Below are 10,396 nucleotides of genomic sequence, written 5' to 3'. Positions count from 1 at the left end.
CAGTTAAGGAAGACTGCTAGGTCATGAAAAAAAACAGCATAACGCATTCATAACGTGATGCAAGGCGACTTCCTCACCTTCAAAAGCATCCTTGGTTTTCATGTTACTCTGCACTGCTCAGATGTACAAAGATTATATTCCGTAAATGCACATATATTTCCAGTGTTTTATTTTAATGTATAAATTTAAAACATTAGGTTTTAAGCTAGACATATTAGGCTATAAAACATTAGTTAACATTCACGGGATAAGGGAGCAAGAAACCGTCAAGTTTTCCTTCCATGAAAGTAAAAATGTTGGTTGTGTTGCTGCTGGAGAACCGCAGACGGTCCTTGCTGCAGGGCCGCAGCTCTTCCAGCCGCCTGACAATGTTGTCTCACTTAGTAGAACAGCCGCCACCCCGCACAACAACTGTGAGGAAGGCCCACAGTCTCTGCCACCGCCCACCAGCCTCAACAGCTCCTGGGTGGAGCTCCCCAGGAACAGCAGCAATGGCAGTGATAACGGCAATGGGAAGAATGGGGGGCTGGAGCACATACCCTCCTTGATGGGGACGTGGAGAAGACTCTTTTGGACGCACAGCATGAACCCAGACAGAGCAGTTCAAGAGGCAGCTCTCACTGTGACAGCCCTTCCCCACAAGAAGATGGGCAGATCATGTTTGATGTGGAAATGCATACCAGCAAGGACCATAGCTCTCAGTCAGAAGAAGAAGTTGCAGAAGGAGAGGAAGAAGTGGATGCTCTGAAGAAAAGTGTGGACTGGGTGTCCGACTGGCCCAGTAGACCTGAAAACATTCCACCCAAGGAGTTCCACTTCAGGCACCCTAAACGTTCCGTTTCCTCAAGCATGAGGAAAAGTGGAGCTATGAGGAAAGGGGGCATCTTCTCCACAGTTTCTTAAGGTGTTCATTCTATCTCTCTTCCTCTCCCATGTTCTGGCTTTGGGACTAAGCATCTACATTGCAAAACGACTGAGCACGCCTTCTGCCAGCACCTACTAAGAGAGGAGAAGAGTCCCTGGGCCAGTGTGTGACTTGTGAAGTGGTGTCTTGCCACAGTAGTTTATTTGAACTTGAGACCATTGTAAGCGTGACCCAACCTCCACCCTCTTTATACATATCCAAGTTCCAGTAACTCTCAAATCCAGTATTTTATTCCAACTCTGTTGAGGCATTTTGTTAATAACCTCATTCCCTTTGGGGCCTGAAAACACTTTAGAATTTTCTAATAAGACTTTACTGTTGTTTAGAAATTTGCAAGGACTTCTTTTCCGCAAACGCCACCAGCAGATTGTAATTTTGTCAAGAATGCCATTGTCTTCTCTCAGTACCACCAAACCTAGACCTGCACCATTCATGGTATAAATCTTATTCTTGCAAGATAACCCACCTGTCTTTTCAATTGAGACCAGGTTGCAAATGATATGAAAGCTTTGTTGTTTTGTTTTCCTAGACAAAGGCAAGCTTCCCTAAGCTTGAATTTATAGTTACGAAAAAAGAAAACAAAAACAAATAAAACAGACAAAACAAGACAAGGAAAAAAAATATCCTGGGCAATAAAAAGTTATTTTAAACCGAAAAAAGTAAAAATGTCATCAGCCCCAGATGAATAGTTCACCTTGGTGAAACGAGAGCAGGCGACATCATCAATATGAACAAAAGCACTAAGTTCAGGACATCATTGTTCTGAACTTGTCATTGGTTATGATAAAAACTTCATATGCAAAATTATTTTAATCTAGAAGATAGAGATTGACATAGCTAATAGATTATGCTAGTGTCATCTGGATCAACTGGACGTTACTAGAAAAATTTTGGATTTTTTTTAACATTTATTTCTTCCCCGTAAGCTGGTGATTTGTTTGTGTCGTGTGTGTGTGTGTTCAGTTGTTCAGTGGTGTCTGACTCTTTGTGACCACATGGACTGTAGCTCTCCAGGCTCCTCTGTCCATGGAATTTCCCAGGCAAGAATATTGAAGTAGATTGCCATTTCCTTCTCCAGGGGATCTTCCCGACCCAGGGATTTTACTCACATCTCTTGTGTCTCCTGTGTTGACAGGTAGATTCTTTACTACTGCACCAAGATGGGGAGCCCTTGTTCACATTAATGTAATGATAAAACCAGAACATGCTTTAGCCTATTCAATATATCCTACTGTTTCTTTATCTCTTAAATGTTGCTAAAAATCAATCTTAATAAAAACATTTTTAATTGCCCAAGCGTAACTTATACTTCTTAAATACAACTAAAATCCTCCCAGCTTCAGGTCCCATTCTAGCCGCTATTGCAAACACCTGGGATTGTTTTTTTTTCCCACTGGAAAACTCCTTCCTCTGCCCCGCCCCCACAAACTCACCCCTGCTTCATCATATCACAGTCCAGAAGCAGGGGGTTTAACAACATGCAGGCCATCCTTGACCTGTGGAAAGGTGAGCTCACGGATACATGTTTCCTCTTTCTCCAATCAGGTGGGTAGGTCTTAGACATATTTTATCCCAAAGGATTAAGCAAAAAATCACCCATCACTGTAGCCACTGCATTAGCTTCAGTGTATTTTCTCTCCTTCTCTGTTCATTCCTTCTTCCTCACTTCTGCTCCCAGAACATATTCCAAATAAACCACCTGCATTCAGGCTTTTTACTCAGGCTCCATTTTCAGGGAAACTTATGGTAAAATAAAGATACTTTTGAAGAACATAACCACTGAGTACACTGGTAGACAGTCAACAGCAAAGCTATCGTCTATTTAATGAGTCCATTCTTTCCCATTGCAGAGTAAATCTATGTCTACTTTCCCACTGGAAATGAGTATCAACACTTCTATTCTGATGTCTTTTTGCACAGTATTAGACATTAAACACTTGACATTAAATTCTTGCAATCCAATTGAAATAATCTGCCTTAAATCAAGGCACCTGCACATTCTGCTAGTCTCAAGTATCTACCAGATAAAATGCCCAGAAAGATTTTTTTTGAGAGAAAACAAAGGTCCAGTGATGAATTTACTAAATGATTAGATTTCATAAATATTTGAAAATATGAAATAGGAGCCATCTCTGCCTTCACTGAACTTATATCATGGTAAGAGAAACAGATGATAGATTCATATACATACAAACATATGCATGTATGATATATTAAACACAGTATACTTATGTGATGGTAGCTTCCCTGGTGCCTCAGTGGTAAAGAATCTGCCTGCCAATGCAAGAGATGCAGGTTCAGTCCCTGGATTGGGAAGATCCCCTGGAGGAGGAAATGGCAACTCACTCCAGTATTCTTGCTTGGAGAATCCAATGGACAGAGGAGCCTGGCGGGCTACAGTCCATGGGGTCACAAAGAGCTGACTCTGACTTAGTGACTGAAAAGCAACAAAATTTACATTATATACAAAACATAGTTTTGTTCCATAGAAAATGAATGCAAAAATAATGTGATGTTTAGATTTCCCACCCCACCCTGCCAAAACAAAAATCTTAGCTTTAAACTTTTTGGATACATTATTAAATTTCTGAGTCTCAGTGTTCTGAAATGTTACATAGAAACAGTGATAACTACCTTGAAAACTTTCTGTGAAGGTTCAAATAGACAATATGTAAAAAGTTTTTGCCATTTAATATGTGGTACCTAGTACCTGCTTGGAGAAGGAAATGGCAACCCACTCCAGTGTTCTTGCCTGGAGAATCCCAGGGATGGGGGAGCCTGGTGGGCTGCTGTCTATGGGGTCACACAGAGTCGGACACGACTGAAGCGACTTAGCAGCAGCAGCAGTACCTGCTACTATTGCTCTTTGCCCATAATATTCATCATTATCATTAATAACAAATTTCATTTCCTGTCACTAATGTAAGGTGACCATGACCATTAATTCAACAAATGTTTGAGAACCTACCCAATGACCAGCACTGTGATAGCCAACAAAACACAGGCAAGAAAGCAATAATGGTAAAAAGAAATTCAGGTAGGTTGTTGAGTGGAAAAAGAAGTGGGGAGGGCTAGCTGGACTCTTTGAATAGGCTTTAGACATAAAGGTAAAGAGAAGGGAGCAGTCCTAATAACAAGCTCACAGCACAGTACCAGAGAGCTAGGCGTTCTAACCTGAGGTCATGACTTCCTGAGCCTGGCAGTGGGAAACAGCAGCATTTCCATCACTCTTGGGGCGCATGACAATGACACCATTGTTGTCTCACTGGCTTCTCGTTAGCAAGTGTTGCCTTGAAACTCACTCAAGCAGAGCTATTTATCTGCCCTTGCCTCTCTGTAGTTCTACTGTCTGTGTTTTGTCATCATGTCTATTCAATTAAGATTGATATCTGTACCAAGGGAATCTGAGTTCTCACCAAGCCCCAAAGAGAAATTACTCACTGGAAACCAAAGCACTGTGGCTCCATTATGTTCTGAGGGCAAACAGCCGCTGAATGATGAATGGCGTACTCTATTTTGTTGTGGCTGTTGTAGTTGAATATACTTCAAGCAATAGTTAAGCTGACACTCAGCAGAAACACATCAGTAACCAGTGCAAACAAGATTACTCCTTTAGTTAATGGTTGGATACTCCTTACATTCTTCCTCATTTTATTTTACCCACAGTTATTGTCTCTAAGAATAAGGAAGATTTATCTTATTTAGACCCATTTGAATTAATAAGATTTATTTCTTCCTTATAAATTGTGTTGAATGAATCCTTTTGGACAACGCTGAGGACCAAGTATTGGATGAGCTACTTAATCAGGAGCTCTATAGAACCCAAGACTTAATTGGGCAAGAGAATACCAACAGAACAGATGAGCTGTCCAGACAAGCTTGAGAAATGCCCTCCTTGGGGTGTGTTACAAACCTTTGCACACACATCAAGAAAGACAACACATCTGGGCTATGTCATTATAAGCTAGGATAGCATAATCTTAATTACCAAACCAGGTTTGGGGAATCTTGGATCTTACCCAGTTTGGAGGGCCATTCTGAAGAAAAAGAAGTTTTAAAACATAAATAGGAAATTGGGTACAAAATTCAAACTGAAAAACAGAAAGTCCAATAAATTGCAAATCTTAAAAAGCTGACAAATGTGGCAAACCTCACCAACATTCAGGAAAATAACGCTTACTATGACTGATTGAACCACTTCTGTTTTACTTTGTACATGATTTTGTCGCTTACTCTTTGATTGCTTCTTTATTTGACAACGTTGTTGTATTATTCTTTGTAGAAGAAAATAAAAAGAGTACTTTTTCTAGCATGGTTGATCAAATACTGTTTTATATTATTAATGGTTTCAACAAACCTAGACAACATATTAAAAAGCAGAGACATCACTTTACCAATAAAGGTCCATAGAGTCAAAGCTATGATTTTTCTAGTAATCATGTACAGATGTGAGTTGGACCATAAAGAAGGCTGACCACCAAAGAACTGATGCTTTCAAATTGTGGTGCTAGAAAAGAGCTTTGAGAATCTCTTGGCTGCAAGGGGATCAAACAAATCAATCCTAAAGAAAATCTACCTTGAATATTCATTGGAAGGACTGATACTGAAGCTGAAGCTCCAAAACTTTAGCTATGTGAAAGCCAACTCTTTGGAAAAGACCCCAATGCTGGGAAATATTGAAGGCAGGAGAAGGGGATAACAGAGGATGACATGGTTGGATGGCATCACCTACCCAACGAGTTTGAGCAAACTCCAGGAGATAGTGGAGAACAGGGGAGCCTGGCATGCTGCAGTCCATGGGGTTGCAAAGAGTCCCACATGGCTTAGTGACTGAACCACAGAGGCATTCGTGAGAACTGAATCCTGTTTACAATGTTGCACATCTGATGATGGGAAGAACATTCCACAGACAAGCTTCCAGTTCCTTCCAGTAAGCCTGGCCTACATATTCCAGGGTCAGGCAGAGTAAGACATACACCGTGATGTGATGTCTAGCCCTGCATTTTGCTATCACGATGCCTGGCAGAGCAAGTGTTAGAACTATCCCTGGAAGCCATTGCTATGGAACTGTTTGTGGAAGAGGCCACCTTTCATGAAAGAGCTGGTAGCATCACTCAAATTATTTGTGACAAATACTGGTCTGTATCTTCATATGGCAACTTTGTTAGCCTCTTGTTCTTTCCTAAGTGTGTATGCATTTGAACTCAGATCCTTTCAACTTTCTACTGATATTTTTGGCTTCCTCTGTATTTCTTCAAATCCTTTCTAAGTTGAGAAACCCAGGAAAGAACATAGATCCCTCCTAAGCATGATGTTCCTGATGCTTTTAATGGAAAGATTACCCCTGTAGTTCTACAGGCATATCAGAGGATGCATTTCTGCTAAATACAGCAGATACAGTCATCAAAAGGACATTTAGAAAGTGTTTTTACTGAAAACACATTCAAGACTTTCAAAGGTAAAAGAGAAATAAAAACATGATCCTTAAAGCTCATGTAACATTTTGCCTACAAACGGCAAAATTTGCCGACAAACGATGACAATTCTTGAATGATTAACCATAAATTAATGATTCTGCACTTTAATTTTGGTATAAGATCTTGGAGTTTTAAGGAAAACATAGTTGAAACCACTAATCTTGAAACTATCTGATAATTACATGACATGCTTTGCTTCCTTTTCTGAAATTTGTTAATGGTTTTATAACTGAAAACATTGTTAGATATGGAAGCAGGCACAAATTCAACACACAGAATAGCTTAATGTCATTTCTTCTCCTAACAAGCTTAGTGAGAAATGAAAAGAGAAAGAAAAGACATTTCTTATTTCCATGCTTCCTCCAAGCGAAGCAGGAGAACTGTAACAGATTCCATGCTTTAGTGAGCACTCCATTACCTCATTTTGCTAAGAATCAAATCATAAAGGACATCTGTGCTCAATAACTCCTCTCCCACACCGGCAAGCTGCCACCAGCAGTGAAAGAACTCAGCCATGCCAGAAAGAACCGTTCTGGCTTCAAACAGACCGTTACCATGAAGATCAGGTGTAGATACTACCAAAAATGATTAATGCAAAAAAAAAAACACAAATGGGTAACAGTTAATCTTCTGTTAATCAAATGGTTAGGAAGCCTCCATTAGATTGAATTTGCCAGTTTAAGTGAAGGGAAAGCATGGCACCATTTTTATGAGATCTGTTGTATGAGACCCTGCTGTGGGCTTACGCTTTTCAATGCTTTTTAAACTATTTTCTTTAAAAAAAAAAATGTATTTGTCAGATTGCCTTTGCATTCTTTTTACTTGCGTGTGTTTTTCTGCCGTGCTGGGTCTTGGTTGCTGCATACTGACCTCTCTATTGCAGCGAACAGGGGCTACTCTCTAGATGCAGGGTGCAGGCTCCTCGTTGCGGTGGCTCCTCTTGTTGAGGAGCAGGGCTCTAGGCACACAGGCTTCGGTAGTCATGTTGCACAGGCTTAGTTACCCCATGGCATGTGGAGTCTTCCCGGACCAGGGATCAAACCCATGTCCCTTGCATTGGCAGGCGGATTCATAACCACTGGGCCACCAAGGAAGACCACGCTAGGCTCTTCCTTGATGAACATCAAAATCTCTCCCACTTTTCAGCATGCATCCAGGGGCCTTGCTCTTGTCTTCCTAATGAAATCACTGAGAGACAGAGGAAAGTTTATTTTCTTATATAAAAGACCTTTCCTTCCACCTTCCTGATGGAGTTTACATCACAAAAATAATGACTCTGGGTGGTGTCTCAGTTTTAAAATTTATAATGTAATATTAAATACATTGTTTTCATACACACTTCTGCAGAATATGATGCGTCCTCCAGGGGAAGAGTCTCTGCCCACTCCCTACCCACAAGGGAGAAACGCTGCTCGAAGACTAAATAATCCCAATTTTCTGCTTTAGTAAATAGGATGGCCAGAACGTAATTGAATTCCCATTTAGCACTTAGCATCTAATAGTGCCTCAGGCTCTGGGTGATAAACTTGACTCTTCATTCTAGCACTAGAGCTGCAGATTTACAAGAGAGGAAAGCTAGACTTGAAGGTGTACCATGAAGCCAGGAAACTCCAGGGTGCCTCTCTCCAGTTATTTTTTTTTTTTAAGTCCCTATTAGCATGATCATGGTTCCGAATTGAACTTGAAACTATCTAGGCTACACCACGCAGTTCTGTCTTTGGTGTTTTTTCCCCCAAAGCATCTTCTATCATTTATAACAAAAAAAGCTAATCTCATTTTTACCCACTGGCTTGTAGCCCTCCTATGTTTGCAGACAGGGGACGATTTTCTCACGTTGGTATTTGCTCAGACTCTGGATATTAACTGCCATGATTCTTCTCACACGCTCCTGGCAATTAATCCCTCATGTAATATGCATAGTTTAATGCCCTTTTACTGCCTGACCTCCACTCTCACATCTCCCCAGGCTAATACCTCGCTAACACCTGGACTCTGCCTTCCGATTTTAAGACATATTGAACTCAGGAAACAAAAATAGGACAGGATTGAAGTGTCTCATTTTCATTCCACCTCTTCATGGCCTTTTGCGTTTCACCTTGAAATTAATTAAGAGAGGACAGTAAGGTGAAATTGCACCATTTCATCTGGGTACCATACCCTGCTTCCCCTTTATGCTAACTCCTGAAACATCAAGATTCCAGACATATTTAAACAGCAGTTAAGGATCACAGCAAGTCACAAAGTTCCTTGGTCATCCAAAAATGTGTTTCTCCTCCTCAATTTTTCTACTCATTAGTATAAAAAACTACTGCCATAGTGTTAAATTACCAAAGAGGGAAATAGATTTTTTTTAAATGTTCATGAGATGGGGATGTATGTTTAACTCTGGGTAGATAATAGAAAAGAGGTTTTGTACAGCAGATCCTGTATCCCACAAAAAGGCTTGACATCATTATAGTAAAGGTGTATGTGTGTTTGTGCTCAGTTGAGTCTGACCCTTTGCAGCCCCACAGACTGTAGCCCACCAGGCTCCTCTGTCCATGGAATTTTCCAGGCAAGAACATTGGAATGGGTTACGATTTCCTTCTAAAAATACTCATCTCTTTGCTTCAGTCTCAACTATGTCATCAAGTTTTATAATATTATCAGTTAAAAAATAGTATTAAAAAAACATAATAGATGCAATGGAGTCCAACAAGTTCATTTAGGCTTGTTACTAGGGGGAGTCTTGCAGCTGGTTAGACTGGAAACAGTGTAAATAAAGCAACTAACAAAAATGCAAATGAAGTACAGATGTGCACCATTCCAAACCAAGAAAGAATCTAGCACCAATCAGACCAAGTATGACTTCTAAACAGGCACAAGTGTGACGTCGTACAACTTAAAAAAGAAAAAATTGGAGTTTAATTGCTTTACAATGTATGTTAGATTCTGTTGTACAGGAAGTGAATCAGCTATGTTGTTGTTCAGTCACCAAGCCATGTCTGACTCTTTGCAACTGCATGGACTGCAAAAAATGGTGCAGATGGACCTATCTGCAGGATAGGAATAGAGATGCAGACGTTGAGAATGGACCTGTGGGCACAGCAGAAGACTGCGAGGGTGGGATGAACGGGAGATTAAGATTGGCATGTATACACCACCATGGGCTTCCCGAACGGCTCAGCGGTAAAGGATCGCCTGCAAAGCAGGAGACATAGGAGATACAGGTTTGATCCCTGGATTAGGAAGATCCCCTGGAGGAGGAAATGGCAATGCACTCTGGTATTCTTGCCTGAGAAATCCCATGGACAGAGGAGTCTTGCAGACTACAATGCATGGAGTTGTAAAGAGTATGACATGATTGAGCAACTGAGCATGTACACTACCATATGTAAAATAGATAGCTGGTGGAAACATGCTGTATAGCACAGGGAGCTCAGTTTGGTGCTCTGTGAAGACCTAGAGGATGCGGGGTGAGAGGGAGGTTCAAGAGGGAGGGGTATATGTGTGTGTGTATATGTGTATGTATATATATATATATATATATATATATATATATATATAGCTGATTCCACTTTCATTAGCATAATACAAATCAAAACCCTGATGAGATACCACCTCACTCCTGTCAGAATGGCTGTTCTCTGATCCATATTGTTGTATGGCCAAAGCCAATATAATATTGCAAAGCAATTACCCTCTAATTAAAAAAAGCTACATATTCCCCCCTCAAAAAAAAAAAAAGATAACAAATAGCAAGTGTTAGCAAGGATTTGGAGAAAAGGGAACCCTTGCTAATTGGTGGTGAGAATATAAATTGGTACAGCCAGTATGAAAAACAGTATCTAAGCTCCTCGAAAAGTTAAAAATACATTTACCATATGATCCAACAATTCCTCTTCTGGATACATATCCAAAGAGAATGAAATCAGTATCTCAGAGAAATATCTGCACTCCTGTGGTCACTGCTGCATGGTTTAGACAGATAGGTAGATATAGATATATAGATATA

General features: G+C 40.4%; 1 pseudogene; it reads left to right on the top strand.

The window, feature by feature from the left end:
• Positions 1-368: 368 nt before the first annotated feature.
• LOC113886225 lies at positions 369-1,491 on the top strand (annotated as a pseudogene).
• Positions 1,492-10,396: the final 8,905 nt, after the last annotated feature.

This window comes from Bos indicus x Bos taurus, chromosome 29 (assembly GCF_003369695.1).
Source record: "Bos indicus x Bos taurus breed Angus x Brahman F1 hybrid chromosome 29, Bos_hybrid_MaternalHap_v2.0, whole genome shotgun sequence".
NCBI classification, from domain to species: domain Eukaryota; kingdom Metazoa; phylum Chordata; class Mammalia; order Artiodactyla; family Bovidae; genus Bos; species Bos indicus x Bos taurus.
Note: the sequence above shows the minus strand (reverse complement) of the source record. Positions and strands in the feature narration are given on the sequence as shown.